This window comes from Rhea pennata, chromosome 4 (assembly GCF_028389875.1).
Source record: "Rhea pennata isolate bPtePen1 chromosome 4, bPtePen1.pri, whole genome shotgun sequence".
In the NCBI taxonomy this organism is placed as follows: Eukaryota; Metazoa; Chordata; class Aves; order Rheiformes; family Rheidae; genus Rhea; species Rhea pennata.
Window position 1 is genome coordinate 59,463,614 of NC_084666.1, and position 15,070 is coordinate 59,478,683.

Below are 15,070 nucleotides of genomic sequence, written 5' to 3' on the forward strand. Positions count from 1 at the left end.
CTTTATTTTCTTTTTTGATTGAAAGAGATTAAGTCATTTACTATTTTTTCTTAGATTTAGATTGTTCTTATTCAGTCCATCTCCTTATAGATAGGGAGGTTTGCTTGGTGGTGACTGGTCTATTTTGGCTTGAACTGGCCTGGCTGGTGAGAGAAATCTATATATTTTTAGTTACTTAAAAACAGACTTTCAAAATGACTTAGCATTATCCTGATATCTTCACTAAACTCAAAGGAAACAAGACTGGCCAAAACTGAGTATTACTTACAACTCTACTTTCTAAATGTTGTGCAATATGCATCTTAAAAACAGCTCCAAATCAGTGCACAAATAAAATAACTCCCCACTAACTAGGACAGAGTTAGTAGTAACTCACCCACTGCAGCGATACCACGTTTGCCTCCCCCAGCACGGTATAACTACTGACACAGTCCTGCAAGTATCTGTTTGTGTGAGACCCCCCCGGTGTCCGTGGCCCAGCAGAGGACCCTGAACCTCTCCCTCTCTGGGACACCTGCAGGGCCGGCCCAGAACAGGGCGCCTGCGGGAGCTGGGAACGCCGCAGTGCTCAAGAGGCACACGCACATGAGATTCTTGCTCAGTCCTTTCATTCATTTTTTGGCATCCTTGCCTTCGCCAAGCTGCCTCCTGCGTGAGAGACCAAGATTTGGCAGTTCTTGAATACTTCATGTGGGGCTTCTCCCAGGTTCACAAGACCAAGTCCTCCAGCGCTTCCCTGGCTTAGGCACTGGCCAGGCTCCTTCAGTAAATGCTACTGCTTTTATTTCTTTTCCTTCTTGAGTATTTAATTATATATTTACTTCTATCAAATAGTTCTGACTTTAAAAAAAAGTGGTGGTATCTATTTACAAGTTTATGAAGAGCACTTCTAAGAAATAAAAAGTAAATTAATTTAATTTCACTTCTAAAGTCTTCTGCTTGTAATGGCACAAGTCAGGTTGAATAATCAATCTGAAATGGAAAAATAAATGTATTTCAGCTAGAGAAAAAGAAATTATTCTCATTGTTTATTGTTTTGTCTACTCATGACAGATGGTAGATTGTACTACAAATTTAACTGTATCTTTAAAGAAAAGTGGAGATAAAAATAGACATCATTATATATGGTCTCCACAGGTCTCTATGACCTCTTCTGCCTCCACAGGGATGAAAAGCTACATTTTATTTGGGAAAAGAGAATTATGTCTGAGATGAAAGACAGTGAGAACAGAATAGCTGTCTTTCTCAAACTCAGTAATTGGGAATCCTACCTCCTACTTGATTACTTTTTAATTGAACCTTCAAGATAAAAATGCAACTAATTATGTCATTTAGGTAGCGGAAGCATGTTAATAAGTACACCACAGGATGAGCTATTCATAAAAATAGTACAGACTAGGGAGCCATAAAAAGAGATGGAATGGAATAACCTAATTAGGGAGTTCATCATTTCAGTGTCGATGACTTAATAGGAAACGCTTTGTAATCCCGCAAGTACTTTCTCCCCTAAATGTCAGTGACTCTGATAAAATGGTGGTAGATGGTAGGCAATGGCTTGTATCCTAAGAATATTATTTAATTATTCTTCCTTTATGACACAGGTTACTATCACCAAACTGTCTAAAATCCTTTAAAAAGATCAATTTTGGAGACTAGGGGAGGGAGCTGTTGTTACTAACAGAAATAGCAATCAAAAGAGAAATGTTATAAATGAGAAGTGGTCTGCAGCAATGCATGTAAAATCACAGCAGAATAGTCTTGCTCGTCTGTAAGTTGCCCTGTGGAGATCTAAGGAAAGCTGGTGACTGTGAATGTCGCAATGGTGCATAACAATAGGCTACAAAGATCCTCTCACTTTTTTCTCTCTTAAATTATGCCAGGAAAGTTTGGATTGGATTTTTTTTTTGTCTAATTTGTGAGCCCTGCCTAATCAGGGTGAAGAGACAGACTGCGCATCAGCATCAGGAAATACCCAGCAAGTAAGCACCCAAAAGGATGCAAGTGGTAGCCCATAGCTTTCTCCCAAGGAAATGGGCTGTGCCCCAGCTACTCTAACTGCTAATTATAGTTGGAGCAAGGGAACAGAGGAGACAGGTGGTGTGACGAGAGCCCTGCAACTATAACCTGTATCTCTTACTTTTGGGATGTTAGCTCACTACGGAAACTGAATTTTTCCACATGTATATAACAGAAGCTGAGCTGGAAGTTTCAGGTACAGGAGAACAAATAAATATTTTTCCAGAAAAAAAATGCCTGGTTATGAATTTGGCCATAAGAATACTGAAGGACCATTTCAGAGAGAACTGATATTGGATCATGCCTTCGGTAGTGGCTGCAGATCCAGTGGAAAGGATTAATCTTTACAGCATGAGATCATAGATGACCATGACCTATATTTGGAATAGCAGAAGTCCTTGAAAGGCTAAGTGATAAGGCAATAAAATGGCAAATGAAATTCCATTAATATAAACATAGTAGTGATTTACTAGGAGAAAAAGAATTTCAAGTTCATATATAGAATGAATGGCTTGGGCTCTATGCTAATTATTAACCTTAGGAGTGGAATTTTGAAGTTAGCATAAATAAATAAAAATAAACTGCTGTTTGGCATAGCAAACAATGCTAATTGGGAACTGGCAGAAAAAGGATACAGAACAAAGCAGAGACCATCATTACACTACTGTGATTCTTTGCACCCACATTTTGAATACTGTAGTTTTGATCAGCGCTCCTTCCGTCCTCCCTTTCCCCCTCCCCAGCAAGATACAACATTAGACTTAAAAAGTTCAGAGAAAGAAGATCAAAGATATGGAATGGTTTCCATGTGTGGAGCAGCTAAATAGACTGGACTCCTTGGTCTGCAAGAAAGACAAATGAGGGGAGATAAGACAGCCTGTAAAATCATGAATGGCATGATGGATGTTCACTGTTTCTTCCAACATGAACTCAGATGTAGCTAGCAGAAAAGAGGTTCAAACAGAACATCGGTTCTTCTGACACATGAACAAGTAGCTATGACCTGGAACTCAGCCACCAGATTCTGAGACCACTGAAACTGTACACAGCATAAAGACTGGACAAGTTCATGGAAAAAAAATCCTCAGTAGAGACCATTAGCTATAAATTATACCCCTCCTGGCTATAGAAGTGTCTAAGCAGCAACGATCAGAAGTGGTGAAGATATTCTGGAGGTTTATCATGTCGTACTTCCTTTACTCCTATATTTACCCAGAATTTCACTTTTTACCACTGTCAGAGACAGATTAAAGCTACACAGACCTTTAAGTTGTCTCAGCATAGTTTTTCTTTTGTGTCTTGTAAAGCCTCATAATAATATCCTAGTATTTTATATTATAAATCTCTTATTTTCCTACAATGCAAGGGAAAGGAAAATAGGAGCATAAGTCCATGCTTCCAAACAGGCCTGGACAACCAAGATATTGAGAGAGGGTAGCCAAACTGGTATCAGCTTCAGGCTACCATTCCACTTACTTCTGTAGTTAGTGTCCAGCCTTCTCCGTTTCCTGCCAACTTCCCATTTATTAGAATCATGGTCACAATCAAATAACAATTTTTATGAGATGTGAATCTATTTAAGTTATGAAAAAGCTTTTTATCTTCTTTCTCTTCTGCATTAGAGAGGGTCGTAATGGCTGCTCTCTCTTTCTAACATGCTGTCCTTTTTTTTTTTTTTTTTTTTTTTTGTCCTTATAGCAGATAGGGATTCTGTGCTGACCTCCACATTCTTTGCAGCAATGCTTGCATTAGCAAAAGAAACATTTTTTTTTCATTAAATTCAAAGCATATGTTAGGTTAGATATCTGCTGTAGAAACATAGAGTCGCAGCACTGGTAACCCACTGTCTCTTTAAGCAAGTTTCTCAAAACAGAAGAGTTATAAATTCCAGCCATAAATTCCAGTCCACCTCCTCCCCTCCCCAGTAGATCTGGCTTTTCTACTGTCTCAACTCTGAACTTTCCATTTTAAGTACAATCCATTCTGTTTTGTATTCTCCCTTGCTATTATATCAGAACATTTGAAAAGGCAGACAGAGCTCAGCATCTTTGCTTGCGTATGGAGGAACGGCTAATTGAGTCTGACCACGTTGCCTTTTTCCCCTGCTCACCTGCACTTCATCCTGTTTTCCTGACTTTGAAGTGCAACTTTTTCAAACCTTTAAACAGCCTGGGATAAATGAATCCATTCTTGCAACGATCCATTATCACCGGTGTCTGAAAATTAACAGGACAAGGGAATTTGCCAAAGCCCTGACAGGAGACGTAAATTAGTGAGAAGGGGATGGAGGAGGGAGGTAGCTCCGGTTCCCTTTGCATGGACCACAGCGGCGGCGAGCGCTCGCAGCCAGAGGTGCCGCTTGTTTGCCTCCAGCCTCCTGTCGTGTCATCCATCCTCTTGCAACTTGGATCAATCAAGTGATGGAGTGAGCTTGCAGAGGTGCTTGCTGATACTGAAAGAAAGCAGCTGTCAGGTTGCTCAGCCTGGCCTGGTAGGTATACAGGGGGACAGGCATGCCTCAACAGGGGGGGAAAAAAAACAAAACAAAATTTCAAGCAGCTGTGCTGATTCTCTGCAGCGTGCTCTGAGATACTTAGCTCTTCCGTGGGAGCGCTGCATGACCCCCAGCAGGACGAAGGCCTTCCTATATGAGATACTGTGTTCTCACGTGTCACAGGGACAAGAGACAGACAGATGGACAGAGATCCAGTTCCAAACCAGTCAGCAGCATAATAAACATGTCTTGCTAGTTTCAGTTTTCTCCACACACATATTCACTCTACCTGTAGCTTATTTTTCAATATATTATATAGACAAAGATTCCCCGATCATTATTTCACTTTTTAAAGTAGTAGAAGTAAGCTATTTCCCATCAGTAAATAATCTCAGCAGTGAAAGAAAGAATTCCAGTGCAGATATGCTTCAAAAGAGTATTTGTTCTTAAAACATTATTTCCCCCCCCCCCCCCCCCGGTATCTGATACCCTGCAGTTGTATCAGGAAAATACACACGCGCACACACACACACACACACAGAAACCTTTTTAAACCAGTCATGTCTTATCTCAAGTCTCATGTCACAGTTCCAGGCAAAGTGGCAAAGAGAATTGGCAAGGCAGATTTTTTCAAGGAAGGGAAGACTCTTAAATTTGTAGGAAAGGGAAAAATCTGACCTAATTTCCATATGCACGTGATGCTTTGATTTTAGGTGTCTTCACTGTCTTTTGAAGGAAGTGCCTAAGTTCCCTATAGAGCATACGTAGACAGGCTTTGAATATTTTCGTACTGCTTACTTGAAGTGCCTCAACTTAGGGTTCACTACTGCCCTCTGAAAGGAAAGGCTTTCCTTGTACCCATATACATAGGCAACAGAAAATGAGACAAACACCTTCACCTCACTCCCTTCAAAAATTTGAAAATCTCTATTCAGAAACACTTTAAAACCTAATACGAAGGAAAAAATGGACTTTCCATCTTGCACTCTCTTCAAATTCAGACCGGGTACTTGGAAGATAATATTGAATGAAGTAGCATTATCCACAGGACTCACTGTACAGGTAGCCAGGTGGAATGATGTGCATTGACAAACCGCGCTGCTCTGACATGATTTTACCTCCCAGGCTCAAAGGTCCATCAGTGCTGAGCTAGGGCTGGCAGGAAGAACCGCCAGTGCCTGGGATCTGCGCCTGCTCCCTTGCCAGGGCAGGTCCCATCGCCCTGCCCTCCCGCTTACCCTGGCTTCGCAGGGAGGAGAAGTGCACCTGCAGCTCTGAAAAAAGCCGTGAAACATTCTTGCCACATCCTACAGAGGCCTCAGGACACTGCAGCACATAATTTGAATTTTAATTGAATTTTAATTTAGATAAGAATTTTGTATTGAATTTTAATTTACATCAGGGTTTAGTCTGAACAGCTCACTTCTTTATAGATATTTTGAAATCCAGAAAACGCTACTGAGATGCAACTCCATTTATTTGTTTTAATGATCTGTGAAAAGACATCTGGATTTAGTGGTGCTTTCTTATTATTATGGATCACCTACCAGATGGTTTAAATGAAAATATTTCAAATTATGAATAGCTCATGAATTATTCCCATCACCTCAAAGGTTCGCTTCTTTAATTTGCATTGTACAAGCAATGCAAGTGTACTTTTGTTGCTGATTCTCTCCCCCAGTTTAGAGCCCACCATATCCACAGATAGCTTTGTAAATACTCACAGGTAGCCACCAAATGTGAACAGTCCTGCAGTCCACAAGGGCATTTGCACTACTTTCTCCTTCTGCAAATAGAAATTCACTGGGAAGTGAATACAAGGCTCTCCATATGCAACCAAAGGGAATTCTGGGGCTTTTACTGAAACAAATGTGAATATTTTTTTGTAGTCTTCACTCAGCTCTCATTAAAATTAATATCACTTTGGCTCAAATGAACACCACTAACTGTAAAATAATTTGTAGTTAAAAATCCAGCTCACTAAGCTTAGATACTGCTGCACATATGGTGTGTGTGATCACTGACTGTTCCTGATAAAAGACCATATGGGTTACAACAACTATGCAAAGAGGCAGTGATGCTGTAGCCTCGATTGTTGTTTTATTAACCTGTTTCTCAATTTCACTGTATTTTTAACTATTTATTGTCTATTCTTTTCCCTTTACATACAGTCTGTACTCACAGTCATCACAGCAGCTCTAATAACCACCGCCCTGGCCCTTTTCCTTCCCCACACAGCATGTCTTTACTCCAGGACTGGCACTGCTTTGCGTGCCAGCAGCACTGCCTTCACTGCACCTGACTACAGACTGACAGGACAAAAGTATTTTTCACATTTTGTTGCAACAAACAGAAATTTAAACTTCACTTTAAAAAGTTACACTGATGTGATGGCAGCACCCTGCGGGCTGCTGTGCTGAGCAACGGGAGGGAAGAGCGGGGCATGTGCCGGGCACTGGGGACAGCCCCATGGGGACTCCTGCAGTCACGGGGGTGTCACACCGCTTCACGCACCCTGCGGGTTTGTAGTCAAACCGACATCCTGGCCAAGCATGAGAGGGATAGCTGAGTTCAGCAAGACATGCAGCAGATCAGCCCATATCCAGCCTTAGTTTAGGGAAGAATAAAGAGAAGGTTGGACTTTGCGTTTTGGTGCAGGTTGGGTAGATCCCTGGCACGTGGCATACGCAGGCACCCACACAAGCGCTGGGCTCCATAGCAGAGATAAGACACCAGTCTACACAGATCATTGGTCTGACCCTGCACAACTCATAGGTGAATTTTTTTATGCGTTTTATGCAGTGTATTATTTTTGATGCATTTTATGCAGTAACTGACTGGGCCCTAGGGAAGACCTGCAGGTCCTGAAGAAGGGAGCCAGCAATTGCAGGCCACAGACTCACCCTGCAGCAAACTCTCCACTCTCATGCTTCAGTTTAAGTAGACCATTTCCTCTGTTTCCTCCTTGCTGCATTGTTTGCAAATGAAGACACCAAACCATTCCCGTGAATTTCAATCCAAGCATATAAAACATAGCTCCTTGACTTGCAATGTTCCTATCAGCTCCTTTAGATGAAGAATAATTCATCATTACTTTCTTGCAGTCCTCTCTAAATGACCTAAATCTTACTATACAAAAGTAGCGTGACCAGGAATATCATGCATTTTTACCAGTCTTCTCTGAACACACTATATACTTATTCCATTAATCACCACTGACAAACCGTGCAGTCCTTTGGGAAACTGCAGTACCTGTCAATAAGAAACTTTTCTCCAGGTTACTTCTTAACTAGTCATTAAGAACTTCTTTCATTTAAAAATAAAAATATACACAACTGGAAGCATTTTTCCTGTTCTTTCGTTAAGTTCATTTTACTTGATAGGTTCCACAGCTGTTGCTCCTGAGGCGAGAAATATTTCCTTTCCATCGCTCCCAGCTTATTTTAAAAATCTAGTGATTAAGTCATTCTTCTCATGAGTTTAATCTTTAATAAGTTTTAGATGTTTATTTGACATGTTTCTGTAATTTATCTCAATCATCTCATAGTTCTCTCTCTTCCCGTGTTTCAGCATACCCTTTGGAAAACACATGCTCAGAATACATTAAGAATAAAATTCACCACTGGTGTAAATATAACAGTTTAAAGACATTAAATTAGAATTAGCAGGTTTCTGACATGCAAAGCAAATGCAAATCCTAATTCACTTGCTGGGAGAAGATAGCGTATGAGCAAGCAACTGAAGGGAGCTGTTGATTCAGTGGCTGCCCATTTTATGCCTGGAGCATAAATAAGCAGTAAGATTCCTCCGTTACAGCAGCAGGCATGGGCTTAAACTACAGCTTTACAAGGTCAGACTCCTTCCAGCCAGGGTGCCGGGTGAAGGAGGCTGCAGAGAGCTGGGGCAGCGGCTCCCACCGCTGGCCCTGCCGGCGCAGGATAGGACGGAGGCTGGAGGTGGCCCAGCCAGGGGCAGTCACAGACCGCCCTCTCCTCCGCTCTCCCACCTGCTGCAGCTCCCAGCCGCTTCAGAGGCACTGGGGCTCCACCAGCGAGGAGCACCAGGGCTCCTGGTGCTTCGGTGCTGCATTCAGCGCCTGCGTATCTCTAGAAGAGCCCTCAGTGAGACTCCATATGGCTTTTGTATAAGCAGCGCAGATGTGGAGCAAGAGATACCAGAGATGCCATCTTTACCAATGCCCCACCATTTATCTCACCTCCCCTCAGATTCCTGGGGCGACGCTCTCCCTTTCCTCTACTGCAAGCTGTGCTAGGAGAATTATAAAACAGAGGGGTTTGTTGGTTGCTGTGCTTTTATTACTGCTTTTGCTAACACTTTTACGCTAGTGGTATCTGAGCACTCTTTGGAGAGTACATATTTCATTCTCTTGATGGGGTCATTAAATCAGAAACTTTATCAATCTTCTAGAGTTGCCCACACTGTTTTATTCCTCTCACAAACGTACTTCAAGATGAAAAGGAAGATTTGGCCACGTATCAGACAGCTTGTATTGGTTACTTCCTGTCTTAAGTGTTGTACTTTTATTATACAGACTGTAAAAAGGAATAAAAAATAGAGTTATGTTAAGGCTTAGTTTATATAACACTAATTTAATAGGAAGCTATTAAAGTACAGCTAGAATAGAAACATGTTCTTTGGCTCAAAACTTAATTTTACCTGAACTTACATCCTTCATAACATAATGGGAGACTCACCTAAATTTTGCAGAAATCAGCTTTCTGTTATACTTATGTATTGGTAGTGTTGTCACTGGACAAAAAAGTAAAGTTTTAAGTTTAAATATTTAAATAAGAAGTTTTCCTAGAGATATACTACTATAATTAATCTTCTTTTGAAAATTATTCACTTTTAAAGTTATTACTATCAGGTTAGTCTTATTTTTTGCAATTTTTTGTTTTGTTTGCTTTAATATATGCTACTTTCTCAGAAATTTAGTCACTTGACTTCTTAGTGAAATCTGATTTAATCAGTTTCTTAGGGAGAGAATTTACAGCCTAAAATGTACTCTGGTTTGTATTAAATTAAGCATAAATATCAGAGGCTATCATATGATCAACGTGACTTTTAGGTACTAACACCTGCAATCTTCAGTGATAACATAGAAGAAATTATATACTTGAAAATACAATTAAATAGGCCACCATTGTCAAGTTACAACATAAGAAATTAATTGAAAGTATCATTTAGTTTCTACTTTTGTCTTCACCAAAGAGATTTGTTTTCCAACAATTTGTAAAAAAGAACATTTGTAAAAAACGCAACAAAGTTGAATAGACTAAACTACAAAATGAGGGCCTTTATAGATACTAGAGAAAGGAAATAGAAATTAAAATTCATACATATGTATATTATATGTATGTATACATGTGTGTATGCATATAAACTTACATGTATAGTTACATATATAGATGTATTGAATACTAGTGTAAAATCTAAACAGATTCAAAAAAAAAGGCCACCTGCTGTAAAGCATTTTTACTGCAATTTTAAAAGACAGCATTTAGGCCAAAAAAAGAAGAAGGCACTTCTGGTTTTGGGGGGGGAGAGGAGAATGGTCTATGAAATGCTTTTAAGGGGCTAGCGAAAGATGTGGTGCACATAAAGATGAGGTTCATGATACTAGTCCCAGTCTTGATGATGAACCTTCTGACTTCTCCTTGGCATGCATGACCTCGCAAGCAGCTTATTGTGTCCATTCCCTCATGATCAAGCAGGATCAGCTATTCCTGTGTTATTCTGAACTGATATTATTGACTTTATTCATAAAAGCTTCCAGAGATGGACACTCCACTACCTCCCCCTGTAATCTGTTGTAGGACTTCACTATGCTCATCATTAGAAAGTCTTTGTAACATATAATCTTCTTTGCTGCACTTTAAGCTTGTTAGAACATCTTTCTTTTTAAATCTATTGTAGCATTTTTTTTAATTAGGTCTATAAAACATAATGGTATCAGTAAGGGGTAACTCCAGCCAGTTAATGCAGATGTTTGCTAGCTCTTCAAGTGATTATCTGGGTCTCCTCTGTGTGTAGCTGGATGGAACCCTGGGACCCTGTCTTCATTACAGGGATTTACAGAGCTGTGGCCTGTCTATCCAATTGCAGAAATTCCCTACAGCAAGCAATTCAAACCAGAGCTGCCAAGCTATCTTCCAAAGACCTCACTGCAAGGAAGAGGGCTGGCCTGGGAGCAGAAGTGCTGTGCTGGAGCTGCAGCTGGCCTGAAGATGTGTTAGGCAGCACTGAGGCTCCCAGGAGTGACGAGGAGGCTGCTGTAGCTCAGAAAGATTTGCAGGCTGTGCAGAATCAGGAAGAAGCAGATACTTGTGAGGCAGCTCCTTGATGCTCTCCACTAGAGAGCATCACTCTCCACTGCCTTGCGGAGCCTCGCGATAGCCAGTTCCCAGGAGGAACTGTGGCTGCCGTGCAGCCCCACTGGACTCAACGGGGTGGCTCATTGCTGTCAAAGCAAACAGAAGTTCTCTGCTTGTAACCATTTCCATGAACTAAGTATCTGGTATTTGTAATGCTTCATAAATGCAGTTTCACTCAGCTGGGTCTCTTATCTTCCACAAAAGTCTCTTTTCTGACAACTGAATTACCAGACCATGCTGTTTTGTAAACTCCTCATTTCCTCTCCCTTGTGCTGGGAGTGCGGCCAGTGGAATCCCAGGGCTGTTAAGAGCTGGTTTATGGCACACGGTAGGTTAATATTTGTTGTAATGAATCTTATAGTTGCTTCTCTATTATTTTTTTCATAATCACATTAGAATTGGACTACTGCTTCATCTTCCTTTTGTTGTCTCTACTTTGTCCACCTAATGGCACAGCAGCAGTGTTACTTTACATTTTGAAACACTTTTGCACTTATATATTGAAATGTCTTTTTTTTGGTAGAGACCCTGAATTCATGGGCGGCTGGAATAAGAAAAGGAATATATGTCCAAGGAGACCTGGTAAGGATGCAAAGCCAGAACCTCAGGTGAAGTTATCTGTTACCCTCAAGTGCTCCAGGACCAAAGTATCAGAAGCGTGAAATTCCTTTCCTAAACCTTTTTAGCTTCAGGGCAGGTCATGTCATAACATCTTCTACACAACCTTCCTGACTTCCCAACAGCTAAGTATCAAAGTCAGTAATATATTTTAACTTTTTTAAACTCTCAGAGAAATATTTCATATTTGCAGAATGACTACAGAGCTGGTTTTAGAAACATAGATAAGAATTATTCTAAAACTTAAAAACAAACAGGTATTATTGACAGTCTAAAATTCAAAAAAAACTAACAATAAAAGTATAGAAACAGAAGCCACTTTACTTTCCAAATATTTCTGCGTTAAATGAAAAATCTTTACAACAATATAATTACCGTCAAAGAATTCTCTGCTTCCCCAGAAAAGGTCTCGACTTCTCTGAATGAATAGAGGGTCACTTGAGACCAAGAAAAAAACTGCTGTGGTGACCAGTTCTGTGGACTTTATCATGAGCTGTAGGAATTTCCCATAATTATGCTTTGCAAACAAATTACTATCAACATAACAAACACATCCAGCCATTAAATGCAAACAAAAATATTTTTGAGATCTTTGAAGAGGGAGAAAACTTAATTCAATTAGAATTACTCAGAAACAGTCATAAAAGAACTTCCTGTTCAAAAGGATTTTGTCCAGATCTCTCACCAAGAATAATAATAAACAATAATAATAATAGGGATTTCTACAGAGCCTTTCACCCCAGTTGCTTAAAGAACAAAAGGGGAATTCCTTTCTAGTTATTCAGGTTTTTGTTTTGTTTTGTTTTATAATCAGAGGGCAAAGCTCCAGCTTCAAGCCAGGCCTCACGGTAGGGAATGCTGACGATCATGACACCACGAAGGGATCCTGGAAAAATTGTGCCTGAAGCAGACAAAACGCCCTTGCTAATCCACTGGTTGCTATATAAGCAAATTCCCTGGGTGCTCGCTCAGCCAGGCTGTGGGAGCTGGGTGAACAGCTTCCTGCTGTGGCCATGCCCAAGAGGGGTATCGCTGAGCGGTAACCTGGCCGCTCCCTCCTGAAAAGAAGAGCCGGATCAGTCACCATTGCAAAGACAGGCCCAATCTGGCTGTAAGTATATCTTAGCAGTTTCTACATACGTCTATTACTCCTGTTATTTAACTTGCTACCTTAATATGTGTCTGCATTTGACTAAAATTGCTATTATTTGGGGTGGATGACTCCTTCGCAACCTAAGAGCTAATAAAAGTATGTTTATCTACATTTAAACAGCTTCTCTGCAGATAAAAAACTCCTGTGCTACCAGTGCCACTTTTGTAACTGAAAGACATTTGATCCAGTCCAATACTCTTAACTTGCAACAACAACAACCACAGACTGTAACGATCAAGTTGCATGCTTGGAAACTAGTAAATACTAGAACAAAACAATAGATCAATGTCCCTTTTGAAAGATTTGAAACAGAGGGGGAGGCCAGAACAGGCCCAGTCTGCCTGCAGTTAACGGGCCTTAAGAGCAGGACCCAGCTCCAGGTCCCTCCAACGTCCCTCACAGGCGCCAGACAAATTTCAAGCCTGCACGTGCTCATGAAGCAGAAGGATGAGATTATTGCCTCTGTTTAAGAGCAAATTAATTTGAGGCGCATTGGAAATGTGAACAAATAAAACTCTGACTAGTCCTCTCGCCTCACGCTTTTGCTTTATGTGTGTGCCCTCTGTTTTGAATGTCCTGAGAGAAAATGGGCAACTAAACCAGAAGCTCCACGATGCAGAATCTCCTAGCGACTCTAGTTGCCTTGCTAAAGCTGTGAGAAAGCGTAGTCCGACCAGACAGCCAGAAGCTTGTAAAAGAATAACTGAATGGATTAACAGGGAGAAGCGTATGCATAGCAGTTTGATCTGGCCACAGGCAATACAGAGGATTCAGTGACTTCTAGAGGAGCACAAGGCCAGAAAGGGTCACAAAGGCTGATACTTCTAGAAGCCAAAGACAATAAAACTTAAATGAAAAGCAGTAGCTCTATGTAGGAGATAGGCATTGCTCAATGAAGCATCCAGACAGGTGAGCTGGAGGATTTTGCTACACTTCTCTGGGACATTTCTGTCAATGAAGCTGTGAGTGGCTGGGGACAGACCAGGAATTGTTCCTCTGCCCCAGCCACCCCTGTTTGCCATCCAGTTTTTAAGCTAAAACAGTCAGCCTACGTGTGTTTGCACTAAAACAAGGACCTTTACCTGGAGCATCTGAAATGAAGCCATATGTCTCCTGCTGCTGCTGCTAACTACAGCGCAGTAAACTCTGGGGCGTTGCACTGCGTGTAGCCTTGCAAGGAGCCCCTGCTAGCTCAGCTTCCAGGGTGCTGAGGGAGGAGGGAAAACAGTTGGGTGAGAAAAGTGTTGCTAGCTTAGTACAAACTTCACAGATGCCAGCAAGTACCTGCTGTATCGTAGTGCTTTGTGCACACACGAGAGGTGTCAGAGGTGAGGAGGCTTCTTCCAGGTGCTGCTCAGACATACAAGGACTGTTCACAGCCTGGCCTGGAGCAGGAGATTATAGCTGCTTCTTATATGTGTGCATTTTCTTTTATCTTATCATATATCTAAAAACAACACATGAAATAAACCAAGTAAGAATGGAAATAAGGTGTTTATTGTCAGTAAGTTCAGTAAAGATTAGCAAGTAAACTTTCTGGAATATTACACTATCTTCTCAGAACTCACAGCCAAGAATAAGACACACTAAGAGAGCACAGAAAGTTATAGTACAACAGAGGTAAAGTAGTGCCTGTCTACTATATAAGGAATAGATTTTCAGGCCTGCAATCACAGCAAAGAAGGAAGATATACTAAGAAAGTACTATAAACACAGAATTGTTTATAGGATATGTTACATAACACTTTCCCTTGAGCTTCATGCTTTCCCCTTCACTGATAAACATCATGAAATGTTTTATCTTATTGCTTCTTTATAGCAAAAAAAATCTAATTTTAAGTCAGAAATTGGGTCAGTATCTTATTATCCAAAACTATAAATTATAAATTAGCACTCCTGCAAGCAAAGAATTTGTCCATCATTGCATTCTATTTGCTATTGTTTTTTTCCAAATTATTTGCATTCACAGCTGTTTTGTTCTATTTGATGTGTAGTGTTGAAGGCAGTAGCATTTCCACAATTTCAGAAAGTGCTTAGGAGAGAAAAAATTTTATTAAAAAAAAAGATAGTAATTGGAGGAAAACACTGAAAGACTTGCACTTCTTTAAGGTGAATGGCATGTGTTACTCTTTGCAAATAAATGTCAAATAACAAGCCTATGAGCTCAAAATAAAAAGTGTGAACAGCTGATAAACAAAGAGACCAGGAGTTAGAGTAGAATAAAGTCTCAAGACTTTTCTTAATGTATTGCAAGGAAGACAGAAATCCTCATATGGATTTGCCTGGTTAAGATGAGTAGATGATGAATAGATATCCATATAATCCTACATTTGAAAGGCAATGCAAATAAAGTGACAGTTCAGCTCAACCCATCCTAACGAGTGAATACAGTAA